The sequence below is a fragment of the Sinohyriopsis cumingii genome, chromosome 14, assembly GCF_028554795.1.
Source record: "Sinohyriopsis cumingii isolate HCF-2022 chromosome 14, ASM2855479v2, whole genome shotgun sequence".
Taxonomy (NCBI): Eukaryota; Metazoa; Mollusca; class Bivalvia; order Unionida; family Unionidae; genus Sinohyriopsis; species Sinohyriopsis cumingii.
The window spans coordinates 79179250-79199764 of record NC_142974.1 but is presented as its reverse complement, the minus strand read 5'-3'; the positions used below and the strand labels follow the sequence as shown (position 1 = coordinate 79199764).

The 20515-nt window shown below is 35.4% G+C and overlaps 1 long non-coding RNA gene across 1 annotated transcript; it reads left to right on the top strand.

Annotated features, from left to right (window-relative positions):
* Positions 1 to 9884: 9884 nt before the first annotated feature.
* LOC149784212 (uncharacterized) lies at positions 9885 to 20311 on the top strand. Its single transcript, XR_016414113.1, has 2 exons — positions 9885 to 10106; positions 18254 to 20311. It is a non-coding gene; the product is annotated as an uncharacterized LOC149784212 (long non-coding RNA).
* Positions 20312 to 20515: the final 204 nt, after the last annotated feature.

The window sequence follows — 20515 nt, the reverse complement described above, 5'->3', positions numbered from 1 at the left end:
ACATGATGGAATGCCTTTAACTTTGGATGACAACTCTATATGATCATTACAATCAGTTGGCCATTTGTCTGAAAATATAAAACGTAAAGCTTGATATAATTTGGACATCAGTTGTCATAAAGACAGAATGCTGACCATAAAAAAAAAAATCTCTTAAAAAAACAGAAACACCAGTTTATATCAACTACGTAACCAAAGCGACCGACACTGAACTTCAGTGAACGTTACATCTGCTGTTATAAAGAGTAGATAGGCTGTAAAAGTATGATCACCTATTACTTCTGATTTTATAAAATTAGCTATCAATATTAAAGATGATTATGAATATTAACTTGATTATCCCATGCCTTGTGATATTGATTACTGACTTGATTACTCCTGGCCACGCCATAGTGATTACAGGCTTTGTGATAGTGATTGCACTCTTGATTAATCCAGACCTTGCAAAATTGATTACTGAATTGACTACTTCAGGCTTTGTGATATTGATTACAGACTTGATTACATTAGGCCTTGCCAAAGTGATTACTGACCTGATTAATCCAGGCCTTTACATATTGATTACTGACTTGATTACGTGTAGGCCGTGTTGCAAACATTACTATACGTTATTATCCCAGGCCTTGTTACACTGATCACATACATACACATCTGACACCTTGAACATTGATAAACGGCTTAACTCCAATAGGCCTTGTTTGAGTGATTAATACTTTACTAGTATGGGCCTTGTTACAGTAATTATTGATTATGCATTTCCTTTCCATACTGAATAATCAGTTCATTACTTCAGGACTTGACAGACTGAATACTGACCTGATTATTACAGGTATTGCACAAGTGATCACTGGCTTCACTATTCCATGCATTGCCATATTGATTGATGGGTTAATTAATCCAGGCCTTGCCATATTAATTGATTGCTTCATTAATCAATGTCCTGCCAAACTGAATAATGGCTTAATTAATACAAGCCTTGTCAGAGTGAATACTAGATTCATAAATGCAGGTCGTGTCGTATTGATTAATGCCTTCATTACTCCAGACATATTAAAAGTGATTACTGATTCTTTCAGGTCTTGTCATAGTGAATATTGAGTTGATTAATACATGCCTTGTCATAGTGAATACTGTCTTCATTACTCTCTGTCTTGTTATAGTGAATATAAGTTATAAATTATTATCCTTAACTTACAAAGCTGATGTTGTTTCCAGGATTTACTGTTGTTAGATCATCTAGAGCAGAGTTAAGACAAAAGTTATACATGACGTACACTAATAATAATAATAATAATAATAATAATGACAAAGAAAAAAGAAGAATAAACATAAACTGTTAAAGAGCATCAGGCATAGAATTTATGTAATGAGCTTCCAGATTCATCAACATCTTATTTTGCTTCTCAAAATATTTGTTTTATGAGCCACGATGGCTACAACTGGTCGTGATATTAATTACTTACTATCTGTTGTCTATTTTCGATGTAATACATTTTTTACAAGCTTTCATCAGATATATATATATATATATATATATATATATATATATATATATATATATATATATATAGGTAGATAGATAGATAGGTATATATATATATATATATATAGAGAGAGAGAGAGAGAGAGAGAGAGAGAGAGAGAGAGAGGAATATAATGAACATATAACAGTAAAATTGGTCTCCTATCCTTGTTTACAATTTATATACAAATCACACATGTACTATATAACCCTACAAGGGACAACACTATTCATTATGTTCACGAGAATGAGTAAAGAATCAACACATACCTCAGGGCGACAAGAGATGGGGAGGCCTCTGCTGAACAACACCTTTTAATGTTATAAAATAACAGGTTTGCTTGAACATGAACCAGGAGGGGCCCAAGTTTCCCTTACACTAGGGCCCAAGACTGCTCCCTCCAGCCTTGGCTGACACTTTCATTTCTTATTTATGTAGCATTATATAGTATGTACAAATGTTTAGTGCGGGTATTGGACTTGTAATGCCTATACAAAATTTGACTTACTCTCACATATTTAAGGAATGGCAGACCATTTTACCATGCTACAATTCAAAATAGAAGTTATCACGCCCGCTTAATATGCAAGTGCATTGAGCTGAACTAAATACTACCCTCTCACTATCTACTCGAATATGACGTACTGGCCTACTGATAACCTGAGTGTTATTGTCCTCAATGGGGTATTATATGTATGATGTGTTGCTAAATTGTGTCGGCACTGATACGATTTCAATGTAGATGGTAGCCTCATCTTCAGTTTGGCAGCCATATATATATATTTGAGTGTGATCAGCATACAGATGTGTGATACACTTGATATTGATCTTTGATATTTACTATCAGCTGTTTAAATATAATCAAGATAACATGGCCCAGAACAGGGACTAATTGAACATCAAACGTAGATCAACTGGGTTGGATTGCTTTCCGTTTACGGTCACAGTGTCATGTTGACTAAGTCAGACATGAACCATAGTAAGGTTGTCTATTTATTACTTAATAAATGCTGCACTTGTCGGTAAAATGCAGCATAAGGGTAAAGGAGGCTCGGGACATTAATCTTTCCACTACCCAAAGCAGAGAGCAGGTCGATAACGAATCTCAGAAGGCAGTTACAGTACTGTGGCTATGGCGATATGCAGACTGTACATTGATAAAGTGACTTTCAATTCATATGAGATTCATGAAATGGGCGAAGGGTTGCATTTCGGTAATGTTATATATATTTTATATTATAAAGGAGGCTACCCTGGTTTGTATGATCAAAACTTAAGCGTAACTTCTTCCTGGAAAGCAACACTACTTGCACTTGAAAGATTACAGATGTACTGGGATAAGAAAAAAAAAACATGGATAGTCATTTTCGTTTGGTATCAGATAATTTTCGTTTAACTTTAATTGATGTTTAATTTTAAATGTTAGCTGGTTTCGTAGCACCGTCTATTGCAAGATGTGGATGAAATGGCGGTGTGTTGCGAAACGGTTTTGTAAATGAAGGAGTATACCCACCCAACCGGAGTACATTTGCACCTAAGTTGGCGACCCAGAAGCAAGACCCAATCGAATACTCAGCGACTCAGAAGTATGGTTCAGTCGATGACCCAGTCGGTGGCTCTGCAACTTAGTCGGCGACATAGAATGATCAACCAGTGGGCGACACAGACGACGATGCAGTCGCCTATCCAGCGACATAGTTGACGACAGAGATGCCGGCTCAGCGTCCCAGTCGTCCACCAAAATCAACGACACAGACAGCGACCCTTTCAACAACTCAGCAACACAGGCAACAAGAAGCTAGGAGTAAGACGGTATCCTACTGGAGTAGAAATATGACGCACTCTGAATCACCAATCCTCTGACAGATACCGCCGGTTATCACTCCAAATACTAAGATATATCCGATACAAAACCGATATAGCTAGACTCGGGGTAATGTAGCCTAGGGGATTATGCTACATTATGGTATTTATCTCTCGGGTGATATAGATTTTGTATTTCGGTTTTCAGTGTTATTACTGATTTTTAAATGTCGAATTTCTTGGTCGTATCTCATGGATGTCAACATTGGCTTGATGAAACAGCAACATATTTAGAGTGCTTGCTATTTTTCATATTAAACAGAAATCAAAATATCTTGTTTTGTTTGTATTTTTTTCAAATATAGACTAAAGATAAGTAAAGATGACAAGTTCCTTCATTTGATAAATTGTTCAAAATAAACTCGAGAATCAGCTCAAAACAACAAACTCTGATATTATACGTGGATGAAAGCATCGTAATCTTATTTTATCAGGCTACTAGAGGAAGCGAAATTTAGAAGATACTTAATGTTCTGATATTCTAACTTCAACGTATACAAAGTTGTAATACATTTAAGATTAGAGGGTTTAAGCTACATTTTGAGTTTTGCTTAAAATCTGTGAAAGATACGCTATCTGTCATTGAAAGACAATCACCATTAATCAAGGCACCATATGAATCGGATACACAAATTTAATTTATTGGCCAGTAACATCCAACTAGTCCGATACAAATCATGTAACTATGTTTGATACTTTCCACCAGTCAGTCAAAACTGGCAGTTTGAAATAAAAACTAACTACAGGTACTCGACGCTAGCTTGATGTTGAAAAAAAAATAATCTGTAGCAAACAAATAAACGTAACCAGTGACAAAACTACCTTAGATTACCCCCATGACCCGTTCTGACATAGGACCCTCTATATCATAATATATAAGAGAATTGATTTTATCGTGGGAGCTCTAAAAAAACCTGTATTTAGCGTCTTTATAGAAGCAATGCGTGTCTCCATATCTTCCATTGCAAGCTGATAATATAAACATCTTTCAACCCCTTCGCAAAACAGGGCTACGATGAAGTTATAGACCTTATTATTATTGTTATAATGAAACTTTTAAAGACCCTGTACGTATATATGTATGTACTTACGTGTGTGTGTGTGTGTGTGTGTGTGTGGATGGATGGATGTATGTATGTATTTGGATGTATGTATATGTATGTATGTCCTATATGTGTGTGACAACACCACTTTATCTACACGATATGTTCCATATGAGGAATGATAATCTAATGTTGGTTTAGTGTTCTTAAAGTTATGAAGTGTAATTTTTGAAGTTCTCTTTCCACATGATTTTTCAAACACATATAGCATGCCACACAATTAAAGGGAAATAACTCTTACAATTTTGTTCATTATCATCTGTAGTCCTGTTGGTATGAAACTTCACAGCTAATTTAACAGATATAGAAAATGAAGACGCTAGGGTGTATATTGGTTTCACCAGTCACGTTCTCTCCATTCATGTATGCATGCAGACACTAAAGGACATTTATGGTTATTTTCCTTATATATTCAGTACCATTTTCAAGTTACGTTGTTCTAGGTTTCCGTTCTTTACAGTCTATGGTTTACATATCAATGATAATGCCCAGTAGTGCTATTTTATACCACAACATACGACCAGTGTTAGGTGCATGTTACTTTTTGTTTCATATATCATAATTGTTTTTACTTCTCATTCCGTTTTAATAAAATTAAAAAAAAATAATAACCACAATGTCAATAAACCATACATTTTCACCTACAGTTGTCATATAGATATATTAAAGCAGTGAACACATATATCTTGTTTAATTACTTATTTAAATTCAGTTCAGATGTCTACGTAAGTAAATTTGATCGGGTACGGATTTTTACAATATTAGCATTATCTTCCAAATATAACATAGCTGTAAAAAAAATATGCGAAAGATGTAAAAGGGCAACATTATTTTGATTAGTAAAAACTCAACAAAAGAAAAGGGAAACATATAAACGATTGGTTTATTTAATTTTTTAACATTCATCTTCTCTCTCTCGTTATCATCATCACCATCATCATCATCATCATCTAAGCAATTAAACCTTGTTTGTACTAAACCACTTCAGCCTGGTCATTAGCCAGTTGCGATGTACGTGTCCTATATATTGACTGATTATATTATGACCGATACAAGTGTTTACAATACTGATAGGATTATTTTAGGTTGGGATGGGTGTACCAACACGTGACGGCAAGTCATGTAATGTTATGGTAAATTAACGTCAAAGAGAACTAAACTCATGTATACGGAAGAATGGAAGGGACATAGGAGAGTAAACGAAACAACCTTGCATAACTTGGTCATGTCTCTAATCTATTATATAACTTTTTTGAACGTTGGAATTGGATATATATATATATATATATATATATATATATATATATATATATATATATATATATATATTATTGATGGATGTGTTTTCCTTAAAAAACGAAATGTTGAACACGCGTGTCCACCATTAACAATGATGTTGCTAACTTTTGATTTGGATATTTGGAACGTCACTTTATAATTGTAAAAACAATCGGATTGGACGTTTATCTTAATAATATTCATGTAACTTAATTTTGTTTTCTTGTTTTTTTTTTTTTTTTTTTTTTTGCTTTTACCAAAAGATATAAAAAACAAGAAAAAAAACCCACTGCCTTTAGACAAAACTGATGTGTCAGTCTAACCTTTAAAACTAGATCATATGATTAGGGTTTGTTGACACTTTTGTACGTAAAGCTTATCAAAGAAGGTAATATATTGTCGAATCCTAATTTGGGATCTGAGCTTCCTAATGTATTGTTAAGTACGTTTAAACAAAGATACATGAAAGTCACCTAGTACTCTCATAAAAATGGATAGTTTACCGCCTACACAACTACCGTGTATGCCTTTAAAGATAGGTTTGAAAATGTACCGTATTCTATACGAACCCAAGTATAACTACCTATATGGAGTTTTTTAGGTTATGCGGCTGTGTACCACTGATATGAAATAATATGCCGAGAGGGGTGGGGGTGGGGTGGGGTAAATAATATCTCGACCACAATCGTGATAGGGTTTGGGAACATAGTAACAGTAAACGGGCTCTCTACCTATGGGCCAGTGATCTCTGGACGTTCGTAAGACAAATGATAAGGGGCGTTGTACTGCGGCTGAGCAAAAGATAATGTGAGGAGTTTGCAGCTTCCAGTCTACACACTTTAAATGCTGAGATCGTAGCCTTACCCAATGACTGTCGACATCACCATGTCTTTCAATCTAATTAAGGATCTTGGAATAGAGATGTCGCACTGCAAACTTCAAACAAGCGAGAGGCGAGAGCATCACATCGCCATTCCGTATCCAATCAAATTGCTATAGCTGATGCAAACGTGGAATGTATCAGTACCTTTTTATTTTCTGTCCCCCCACCCCCACCCTTAAGCATAACATATCTCGTATGACTTGGAACATTATATATCTCCACAGCTTTGTCACTTTATACGTCTTCGAGGGTACACACTAGTCTCAAATCATGTAACATTTAATTCGAGAATTAAACCAAAAAAACAAACGATCATAATTCAATCCTAGTTTTGCGAAGAAAGATCTATCCAAAAGGAAACGGACGAATTTTAAAATAGAATTACAAATTAAATAATGAAAACAGAACATTATTTTAGCATTAAGCCCTGTGGGTTTGAAAGATAGGTCAATTATGTTTCTATGCCATTTTAAGTGTGCTATGTATTACACAAATAAATTCAAAACTAATAAGCATGATATTTATTAATACGCAACCAAGTACATGTATATTTAATAATACGTAACAAGTACATTTATAATATTTATTGGTGAATGTTGCAGTACAATTTCAAGCCAAGTGTTATCGTTATTGGGATGCTATGTATCGAGAGGATTCGTGTGGGGTTAGGCTTGGGTTGGACTGAACATGCAAAGTATGTCAAAATCGTAACAAATACGACACAAAATGTTTATTTTGCTTTCGAGAGTAGTTATTACATCAGTATATGAATCGTAACATGCTTATCATGTGACTGGATCAGCGGGGGATGGTGATGGGTAAGTACAGAATATATCACGACGTCAAACATCGGACAATCTGACACTTTAGTACGGGGCAACTATTGTTATCTATAAGCGCGAAGATCACACTGAAATGGGACACTCGTGTGTAAGATAAACCTAGGCCGAGCTGGTATCGTTATTGCATGTACATGTGCTAGATATTTGACCGATGTGTTGAATGTATATGAAGTAAGCATATGACACGTCAATATCGAGCGATATTTTAAAACTGCAATCACTTTATGGTTGTCCACACGCCTTTCAATCTTGACATTTGCGAATAAGAAGGATCGTCATTGTTTTATTTGATTCCTAGAATTCAAAAGTGTATGACTAATAAGATTGCTTCTAATTGTATGAAATTTCTTTCAGAACATACATCATAAAATTGTATCTATAACATATATGCTTGCACGCGCTAACGCACACAAAGATGGAGTCAATTACACATGCACACTTTAATCTAGCTCCGATTACATGTTATAAAACAACATTTCAACTTGATCAGCATACATCAGCCCAGACACAAAACACCAAAATCATATCCAGAGTTTCTTCCGACGTGAGATATAATGAAATGTGACATATAATGAGACGTGAGATATAATGAGATGTGACATATAATGAGATGTGATATATAGTGAGATGTGATATATCGAAGATCAGACGATTGGTTTCCTCTTTCCTACATACATAGTCTTATGAACTCTACCGGACAAAAAAAGTATGGTATATAAGCAACTTCAGGTAAAAGCCGATACTAGAAACTTATTTGAAAAGCACGTTTCTACGGGTACTGATATATATGTAACGGAAACCATTCTGCACTCAAACATACTTATACATATAAATGGTGGGAATCTTGATAGTTCCCAGGTTTAATGGGCCATGTTCAAGTCTCATACTCTGGTGCATGTTTAGTTATAGCAGCGGCTGTTTTAGAGCTGCGCGGGCCCGTTGAGAAAATAAGCCAATGGGCCCCCAAAATCTAAAAATTCTATATCTTTGAATAAATTATGTGAAATTTTAAATGAAACGTACAAGTTTGTTTTCAAACTCAAACTATTTTTATATGATCTGCTTTAATATTAATAGATTTGAAACAGACTCAAAGTTGAGGCCCCCCTCCCCTCCCGCTTGCAGGCCCGGTGCGATCAAACATTTCGCACCTCGCTCAGGCCGCTATTGGTTGGTTTCTAAGTTAGGATCCATGAGCAAGTGCCCTTCATCAGGCTTTATAACTGAAATATGCCTACTATTGTCATGTGCCATTCAGCCAATCTATGGTTAAAAGATGGGGGCCTCGACTCTTTTGCAAGTTAAGATCTAAAGGCAAATAATCATCCTTAGGGGCATTGCTTTGGGGCATGACTGTTCAGCATTTGATATATACACGTGTCTTTCATTATTATATTAGTGTACACACCAGCACGATACTTATGCTCCTCTTCTGACAATCGTATACTCATTATTCGCACAATGAAAACAAAGTCATATGGACAGCGTTCTTTTGCATACCAGGCCCAGCAACGTGGAATGAATTGCCCACTGAACCTAGACACAAAGACAGTGATCCCATTCAAGAGTGCTCTCAAAACTCACTTATTTTGACTGTAAGAACAAACTTAAAGACCTAATAATGTCTCCTACCTTAAATATTTTCAGCATGTTTTTTATGTTTTCTTATTTCATGGTGTTTGTTTTTGTAATCATATCATTATATATGTCTTTTTATCTTATAGGTGTTGTCTAATGTTGTAAAGCGCTTAGAGCTTCTAAAGATTAGGCGCTATACAAAATCATTATTATTATTATTATCATTAGTATTATTATTATATGTGTTGTGTGGATCTCAGAAGCATCCCGACAAGGCAAACCGCTCCGTGGCCAAGTGACTAGAGCTTCCGCCTCGGATGCGTGTGGTCGCGGGTTCGACCTCTGGCAGAATCATACCAAAGACATACAAATTGTTCTACCAGCTATCTCGCTTGACACAAATATGAAGAGGTTAGTGCTAAGACGAGTCGACCTGGTGCCAGGATACTCAAGAGCACAACAATTTGGAAATCTAAGCCGTTGCACGCAATTTCGCGATAAATGGATTGTCCCTAGTTGGAGTTGAATGCAACAACAACAACAACAAACAGCGGGGAATTTTTTTTTTTTTTTTTTTTTTTTTTTTGACGGACTCATTATTTTCTGGTGATAGAAAATGATTTTATAATAATATAAATTACCCTGTATTTTGTAATATATAATGAGAAACTGTATGGTTTATTAAATGTAATGTTAGAAATTATTGAAATCTGCTTTGCCTATACAATAATATAATGATTGCTCCCCTGCTGAGTCGCTGTCGGTGGAAAGCTTACAAGTTACAGTAATGTGATAAGCGTTCTGAAGGCTGCAAGTCCGTAAACAATGATATGTACATGGAAGCTGTACAACTGAAGATGCGAATAGATCCTTCGGGGAAATATAGTCCTGGCTTATTGACTCAGAACCGGTGATATAACATATTACCATGGTTTATGAAAATGGAGAACCATTGACTTATAACCCTAAAATGGGAGACCCGAATGAAAGTCCACGGTGACCCCAACCGAACGAAGTCCTGACTCTTTGACCTAGTGTAAGAATTAAATCCGAACTTTTCCTTTATGCATTACAACACTTTATTTTTTTTCTCTTTAGAAAACCTTTTAGTATAAAATAAACAAACAATGTTGTGTTGCATTAAGAAGGTGACATAATGAACAAGACGGTAAAGCTAAATAACTTTTGGATCTTCTCTCCTTTTGGTCTCACTAGACAGTTTATCTGGTGAATTTTCATCCGACGATGACCAATTACAGAAAAATGAGAGTAATTTTACACTGAAGATACAAATAAAAACAAACTAATGATTTTTGTAGAAAGCATACATGTGAGATTTTGACTGCAGTAATCAGGTTAATTCCTGATGCAACTGGTGGTTTTTATACTGAACCAACACTCTCACTAACCCCTAAATTTTACATTCATTTTTGACAAGAAATAGCTATTTTGAATATTTTTCTGTGACAAGGCAGCTAGAAGAATCAGTATGTACCTTATACATGAATAAAGTTTACTAGTACTATAACAAATTAGCATACTTTTCATCACCCATCAACCATCTAGATTTTTTAGATATTTACCTCTGTAGCAGACACACATAAATACGTAAGCCAAGTTGACAGCTCATTGCAGCCCAAGTTACGCATTTGATCTCCAGTGCAAATCTAACTGTGACAGGCAGTCACCAACAAGCCAACCTATTTCCAAGCTTAACTCAAAGTAAATCTGAACCACATTATAGATTTAGCTTATGTGTGAATTTATAAATGCTAGGCTAGTGATAATTAGGTTATGCCTTCTACCTTAAAAATTAGGGGGGTGTCAAAATACGAAACTATCTAGTAAGACCTTTGTTAACAAAGATTGTATTTCCTTGAGAGTAGTGTATACTGTTCCAGCAGCAAAACCAATGCAGTCCACAAAGTGAATGACTGATTTGTTAGTGCTGATTTAAGTACTGATATTTGTTTGCCTCTTGACTTTTGATTTAAGCAGAATGTATAGCATTTCCTTTCTTCTCCACAACATTCCTTCCTTCCACAGTACATACAGGAACCATGTTTGTCTTGTGTCTTGTAATTGCAGAAGACTGCAAATTAGTACTTCATTAACAAAAGAGTTAATCTGAGTGCATTTTGCAGACCAGAAACAAACAGCACATATGCAACATCAATTTTGTTTCTTACCCAGGGTTAGACCAACAAGTATGTTCCAATTTCTTTTTTTATTCCGTTGTCAGAAAAAGAAAAAGTAAGTGGAGACCTACATGTTGGTCTAAACCAGGGGAGTTTCCATATCCAATCTGGCTTCCATTGTAATTTCATTAACCTCTGACCATCATTTACCAGATCAGCCTTGTTCTGACATCACATCTGAGGCTTCTTTCATAGCTCACATGAGCTGGTTGATGGATTTATAAATCAAAATCCTTTGCAAAGACTGCTGTCTAATGGCCATTTTGGATACTCAAGATAATTGAATGGAATACTTATCTTATTAATTGGAAATATATACCACTTTGAAAATGAGCTTAATTAGTGATGAGTGGTTAATTACCAGCACTCATTTCTCTTGGTCCTAAGCAAAAACATTGAATTGTATCTTGTCTATGATGACTTGCAGTGTACTATACATAGTTAAGCTCTGCAACCTTCCATTGATAATATTAGACTTTATTTGAAATAGCCTAAGTTAGAATAACTTAAACAACTTACATTGGATGCTATTAGGAAAAAAAACATTTAATTTTCAGGTAGTGGGGTGAGGAAAGGACCATGAAATTTGTTGAAAAAAGATTTGGGCTGTGAAATTGCTTGAATATAAATTATTATACAGATTTATGCTAAACAAAATCCCATTATATCCATTTTTGTATGTGAAAATAAATTATCTTGACATGCTTGAGGTAAAATAAAGAATATATCAGATTAGACAAAAATAACAGTCCACCTTCCCCTCTCCTCTTCATCCAAACCCCAAAATTAAGTATTAGATGATCGGTCTCTTGTAAATGACATTCTCATTTTGTTGTGCCTTTTTATCACATGACAAAAAAATACAAACAGGAGCTTTTGTTGATTATGATATACTGCAGTAATGCATATAAAATTAAAAAAAACAAATCAAAGCAAATATGACTGACATCATTAAAATGTAATGCTTTGATAAAAGCATGAATTAGTTTTTTATTTACTTTTTAATTATTGAAACTTGACAGGATTTTTTGAAAATCCTTTTAGCATTTTGCACACCTGCTTTTTATGTGCAAAACATAGTAAATGGAAAAGTAGACAAGTTATATATTTGTAAATGAAACAAATTTTAGAATTCATCTTATATTTTACTTTAACATGTTTTGTAAATCTGATAAATTATCTTTTCATAAATTTTTGAAGGTTCAGAATCGCCCAAGGATAGGTTCAGTTTTCTTGTCAGCTTGCAGACATTTATAAGATTTGTCCAACAGTACTATATATACATTTAATGAGTAATTGCCCCATGGTCATAAATGATATATTATTGAGATCCATACCCTTTATCCGTTCATGCATATACATGCACTGGGACTGAAAAGAAAAGATATATACAGTTATGTTTGGACCATGAACCTATTTTTAGCTATGTGAAATGACCCTAGTTTCACAGATTTTGAGTGGGTTGACAAGTCATCTCTTCACACTGTGTGACTAATGCCAATTATATACAAGTCATCTCTTCACACTGTGACTAATGCTAGTTACATACAAGTCATCTCTTCACACTGTGTGACTAATGCCAATTACATACAAGTCATCTCTTCACACTGTGACTAATGCTAGTTACATACAAGTCACCTCTTTACAATGTGTGACTAAAGCTACTTACATACAAGTTGGGGCCCCGAGTGGCCGAATGGTCTAAAGCGCTCTTCGTTACGGATCATTGCGATCTCACCTCTGTTTGCGTTGGTTCGAGTCTCGGATTCGGCTAATGTGAATATGTGAGAAAGCTTGCCAGTAGCTTCTCATGGGTCGGTGGTTCTTTCCTGGGTTTTCCCGGGTTCTTCCTCCACCAGTAATACTGGCCGCCATGTATAGCCTATTGTGTGCTGAAAAATGGCGTTAAACCCTACAACAACAACAACATACAAGTCATCTCTTTCCACTGTGTGATTAATGCTAGTTACATTCAAGTCATCTTTTCACAAGTGTGAGTAATGCTAGTTACATACAAGTCATCTATTCACATTGTGACTAAAGGCAGTTACATACAAGTTATTTCTTTCGTTCTGTGCTAAACATTCAAGATCTTGAAATGAAAAAATACCAACCAATAGCATGGGATTTAATTTACTCTCTTGATTTATTTCTGAGTTTTGGTGGGGAAATTGAAATGAGGCCAGCACTTGTTATATCTTTGGTTTATTTTCAGATATTGTTACTGTTTATTAATGGTTTGCTACTTGCTATGGTCTGTTTCACATCATGTTAAATTAGTAGAGATAATCAAATATTTTCATAATAATCACTTTAAATTAAATCAAATTATCTGTACAATCCTACCTACTCATGCACGGCAAAATACTGCAATTAAAAATCTGAGTGGGGTGTTCAGTTTTATGTGCATGGGACCATTCATTTGTGTTAGTCAATTTAGAATGCATATGAAATATTACATTCACATGTGATGGAACAGAAAGGTCAGCTCAGAACAGACCAGTGGATTGGCAAAATTGGGTCTCGAGTTTGACAGTCTTTTTCATTTGAAGGGAGAATTTTAATTGACCATATTTTAGCATTAAAATGGGAGAAAACAAATTCAACTTCCAAACAAATTTCCATTTCTGTTATTTTAAAATACATGTATTCATATAATTTATTATCAATCCTTTCACATAACTTGTTGCCATTCATACTGTCATTCATTCATAAACAAGAATATGAGAAAAAACTTGAGCAAAGCAAAAGAAAACTGGATTGGACAAAAGTGCACAGAAATGGAGAACAGTCTGATAAAAAATAACAGCAAAAAGGCATTCCAAATTGTGAAAGACCTCACCAGACAGAAACAACCAAGAGTCAGTACCATTCAAGACAAAAATGGGAAATGCCTCACAGAAGCGAGTGACATTGCAGAAAGATGGACTGAGTATTGCAAAGAACTCTACAACCATCAGTCCACAGGAGACCCAGAGGTGCTTGAAGTTCCAAACTCCTCAAATGATGATGACTTCCCCATTCTCAAAGAAGATGTGGAGTCAGCAATAAGAGCACTGAAGAATGGGAAGGCAGCTGGAGGAGACAGTATCCCAGCTGAACTTATCAAGAATGGGGGAGAATCAGTGAAAGAGCTACTAACAAAAATCTGCAACAATATCTGGCAGACAGGTGAATGGCCAACACAATGGACCCAGTCACTGATTATAACACTTCCCAAAAAAGGCAATCTCCAGCTGTGCCAAAATTACAGAACTATCAGTTTGATCAGCCATGCTAGTAAGGTAATGCTGAAGATCATCTTGAACAGACTGAAACCACAAGCAGAAGAAATAATCGCTGAAGAACAGGCCAGGTTCCGGAGTGGAAGAAGCACAACAGAACAAATATTCAATCTCAGGATTCTGTGCGAAAAGTACTTGCAACACCAACAAGACATCTATCATGTGTTCATAGATTTCAAAAAGGCCTTTGAAAGAGTGTGGCATGAGGCATTGTGGGCCACAGTGAAGAAGTATAACATGGGTCAAAAGTTAACCAATACCATCAAGCAGCTGTATGCCAAGGCTACCAGTGCAGTAATTGCCCAAGGTGCTGTGGGGGACTGGTTCCAGACAACAGTGGGAGTGCTTCTAGGCTGTCTCCTGTCACCCACGCTTTTCAACATCTACTTAGAGCACATCATGAGCAAAGCCCTGGAAAACCACTGTGGGACAGTCAGCATTGGAGGGCGTAATATCACTAACCTCCGCTTTGCAGACGACATTGATGGGCTGGCAGGCAGTGAAGACAAGCTAGCCACCTTAGTGAAGAACCTGGATGAAACATCTTCCAGATTTGACATGGAGATAAGTGCTGAGAAAACAAAACTGATGACAAATAGTGGCAAACAAATCTCAGCCAAGATTAAAGTCAGAGGACATGAACTGGAAACAGTGAGCCAGTTCAAATATCTTGGTTCCATAATCACTGAAGAGGGATCAACAGCAGAAAATTTGTCAAGAGCAGCACAAACAATGGCAGCAATGTCAAAGCTAAGACCCATCTGGAGAGACAAGAATATCTGTCTGAAAACTAAAATCAGACTATTGCGAGCTCTAGTCATCTCAGTCTTTTTGTACTCATGTGAGGCATGGACCCTGACAGCAGAATTACAACAAAGAATCCAGTCACTTGAAATGAGATGCTACAGAACCATCCTTGGCATCTCTTACATGGACCACAACACAAATGAAGAAGTGCGTAACACCATTAGGCACGAAGTAGGCCAATATGAGGACCTCCTCACCACCGTCAATAAGAGAAAGCTGAAATGGTATGGCCATGTCACTAGAGCCAACAGTCTATCCACAACAGTCCTGCAGGGCAGCATCCAGGGTGGCAGAAGGAGAGGTAGACAGAGAAAAAAGTGGACTGACAACATCACAGAATGGACCAGGAAAAGTTTTGCGGAGACACAGGCATTGGCACATGATCGAGACAAGTGGAGGGAACTGGCCAGATGTTCAGCAGCACAATGCCTCAATGACCACACTAGGTCATGAGACTGATGATGATGATGATGATTCATACTGTACTTATATGGACCAGAAACATTTCTAGAATTTCTTGGAGATCATTGTCTGGATTATATTTGTGTCACAAGCAATTTCCCTCAGATGGAAAAGATAGATTTGGTGTCTACATTGGAATGTGTCAGTATTAATGAAATTCTGCAGACTCCAACAAAAATGTCAAATTGTTTCCTGCCAATCATTTGGATATATAAGTATATGGTCATAGTGTACTCTGTTGATACAGTTGTGAACTTGGTCCATATTAAACAATACCTACTTAAAACTTTTAAAGTAATTTATATTTATTTGTTTAGTGGAGAAACCATTCATTGTTAAATATACATGCATATTAAAATCATCAGTTTGCATGTAAATAGTTTGTCTATGTTCTCCAGTCAACACCCATTCTGGCTCTCTCCATAAATAGGAGTTTGATGCCATTATTTTATTTAATTATTTACAATATGTGTATCCATAAATATGCAGTTTAGTTTCAATCGAAAACATATTTAGAATGCATGTTGTTTTCACTGCAAGTCTTCTCCAGAGATTACACTGTGTCAGTAAGCATGTACACTTCCTTTAATTTGTTTGCATTTGCTCTGACCTTATCTATTGCTGTATATAGTTATGTTAAATTCAAAGATCTAACATGTTTGTTGGCACATGTTTAAGAAGCTTGTATGAGTTATTGTTGTTGTTGTTGTAGGGTTTAATGCCATTTTTCAGCACAAGATAGCATATATATGGTGGACAGTATAAATGGTTGAGGAGGAAACCAGGAAAACCCAAGAAAGAACCACTGACCCATGAGAAGCTACTGGCAAGCTTTCTCCACAATGGCTGAACCCAAGACTCAAACTCACACAGATATCTTATATGAATAAACACGTATGATAAATACTATGCTGTAAATGGTAATTAACTTCATTAAATGAAATAAAGAAAGCTTGATAATATATTTGAAGTAGCACATGTTAATAAAAAAGGAATACATTAATTAGTAAACAAGATTGCCATACATGTTTGGCGTAATGAATAAAGGTGGGATATAATATGGACTCGATTGAAAATATAAATTAATCCTGGTACATACATGGTAGTTAATGATCTTGAAACGTCTTTTGGCTGTTTTATACCCTGCATTAAATGAAAACAAAATTTAAGGAAGACTTAATGATTTTATTGTTCAGTAGTTATTAAATTAACAACTATCAGCTCTTTCATGACCTAAATTGTTTCAAAATTAAGGAAAACTAATTTAATTTTTTGTTCTTGAAGAATAACCCATATCTTGCCAAATTATTAAACAGGCTCTTGTTTAAAACAGATCACAGTCATGTGATCACAGTATTGCCATAAATATATGATATTGGGATCAAGTTTTAAAAAAAATTAGTCAATAATAATGCATATGTAGCTAATTTAATTGAGGGACTGGATACAGCCTTATCTTGGGAGTAAAACCCACTGGACTAGGAACATTGCATGCATGCATATATACTCGCATATAAGTTGAGTCCAGCTGCAACTGTGGATCCAATAGACCAAGATCTGCATTGCTTAATATGACAACATATCTAGGCTTGGATTATAAATGAGGACATACAGTCATTGTCTAATTTCAAAGTAATATCTCAATTTACATGCATCAGACATGTGATTCACTAAGTTTTGTTATCTTGGAAGATGTTTGTCTAATGTGCAGATTTTGTATCAGTAATTGTTCATGAGGTAAAGTGCAGTGGAATGAGAAATTACTTAACCCTGTCACACCTAAGCTATGCCATGATTGCAATGGCCTTGTCAATCCTAATCCACACCATAATTACAATAGCTCTTTCACACCTAATTCACACCAAAATTACAATATCCCTCTTACACCTAATCCACACCATAATTACAATACCCTTCTCACACCTAATCCACACCATAATAACAATACCCCTCTCAAACCTAATCCACACCATAATAACAATACCCCTCTCAAAACTAATCCAGACCGTAATTACAATACCCCTCTCACACCAAAACCATGCCATAATTACAGTACCCCTCTCATGCCTAATCCACACCATAATTACAATTATAGCTCTCTCACACTTAATCCACACCATTATTACAAAAGCCCAATCACACTTAATCCACACCATTATTACAATAGCCCAATCACACTTAATCCACAGCATAATTACAATAGCCCAATCACACTTAATCCACACCATTATTACAATAGCCCAATCACACTTAATCCACAGCATAATTATAATAGCCCTAGCATACTTAATATACAAGATAATTACAATAGCTCTGCAATATATAAAGAATACTATTAAATATAATTAAAGTGCAGACAACACACATTATTTGAGATGACTACATCAGTGGCTTGTTTAAGATGTATAATATAAATATGTTTATTTTTACAGATGGGGTTCACCACACATGGTGGTACTGATGGCTCCAGTGATTGGTTACTTATGTGAGGTGTGGGACAGCTAATACACAGTGTACAGTCCTGAATCTGCAAAGGTGTGCATCCTCTTTTATGCCATCCAGGGTGAATTCAGTGTTGGAGAGTTTAGAAAAATCTAAAGTCCTATAAGAGTAATGAGCAGTCATATTACAGTAAAAATCTGTTTTCAGTCTTAGGATTGAAAGGATATGGAGCTATATTCATCATCAAATTACATCAAATCTACTCTGTGTTTTCGATGTTGAGGGAGAATTGATATAGACCCAGACGACCTAAAACAATGAATGGCATGAATGACACCTAATCCACACCATGGAATGAGAAATTGCTTATATCACACCTAATCCAATGAATGACACTGATGAATTTGTACTTGGCCATTCATAAACTCAAGACTAGAAGACTTCAGAAAGGGTTGGAATGAGCACAGACTAAAGTCTGAAGGACACGGCTCAATATGACATGTGGCATGCCTCACCATATGGATTCCAACTACAGAGCAACATTAAAACTATTTGTCAGATGCCAATTCTAGAATAGGGTTTGGATCAAACGCTTTTATGCTGCACAGGGTCTACACAATTTGGAGAAAAAAGCACCTGCAATTCCTGCCTCTGATGTAGATGATCTGTTAGCCTTGTTGTTGGAGGATCAGCAAAGAGAACCTTGGCAGATAAACATCAATTGCTTGGATTATTAGAAATATTGCCATAATGATGGAGATGTAATAAATATCTGGAATATGCTATTTTTATGTGAGGTTGCCCAATCTTAGTATGTAATGATTGCTATGTTATGCAAAATAACAAATAAGTGATATTCAGTTTGTGCATAATCAATAATTTGTTTACTTTTCTGAGTAAAAATTGTAGCTTTTGATCTTGTATTACTTTGTCAAAATTAAATTGGCAGACAAAATTCTAATACTGGACCCTTCCAGCTTTGCTTAAAGCTTGCAAGTTTTAGGTTTGTGTCATAAAAAAATAACATAGGCCCATATAAGGTGGCATTTCCCTATTTAAATTGGAATTAGTTTTCAGTGAATTAGCTTATATCATCAAGATTTTTAATGTTGTTTGATTATGGGCCAGAGCTATGCGTACTAATAAGGTGTTGTTTGATTATGAGCCAGAGCTATGCGTATTAATAAGGTGTTGTTTGATTATGAGCCAGAGCTATACATATTAAAGTGATTAACAAGGTGATTTAGCACATGATTGGCTGAACTGCTTATCAGTTTGAGTGATTGTATTTTTCTGACTCAGTAAAAATTTAACTTAGTAAACTGGCTTGACATTTTATAAAACTTAGTAAATAGACTGTGTTATGGACATTTAATGTATATTGTGTGCTTAACCTTTGTCACTTAAGGTTAGACTTTTGGCCTACCTGACTGTTGTCGTGGTTGAAGGTCATGTCTGCCTGATTTTTGTCATTTTTACTTGAATTTAAGTGTAAGACCTGACCGTGTTTACAGATTTTATGGATTTTTCCATCTGAAATGATTCACATCAAGGGCACACAATTGCATCATATTTCAGAGTACTGTTTTTGTATATAAAGGATGTGGTAAACAAAGTATTTATTCCTGTTTCATATCAGGTTTTGGGAATCTATGATCATAGCTTTTAGTCGTGTTCAGATAGAACTTTAGAGGAAGCATTTATTTAGATTATTCATTGGAAATATCAAGTGCTCATTTACTTTGGGACTAAAACACTTCATTGTGATTATTGAGAACATGTTCAAAGATGCTATGGGTTATATCATTGTGATATATCAACAATATTAGGTACATCAGCCCATTCAAGACTATTCCTATATCAGTACATTCAAGACTATGGAGCATTAGAACATTCAAGATTATTGGAATTTGTTCAAGTATTCTGTACTTTTGGCCTTCTGATAAAACATTTATGATTACTTGGGATTTCTGATTCTGAATAATGTCTTTGAATTTTCACTTTGTATTCTACAAAAATAAATTATTTATTAAATTTTATTAAACTTCCTAGTTTTACTCCTTTTTGTGACTTAATTTCATGGAGTCATTACAGCTTGTGTTATCAAGATATAATTTGCTTTGATTATGAGCTAGGAACTTTGCATATTAATGAGGAGCAACTCCATATGATTGGCAGAGATTTTTAACACTTGAGATATGATGTATTATAAATCAAAGGTGTTGTACTATGTGATTTACCTGATCCATCCA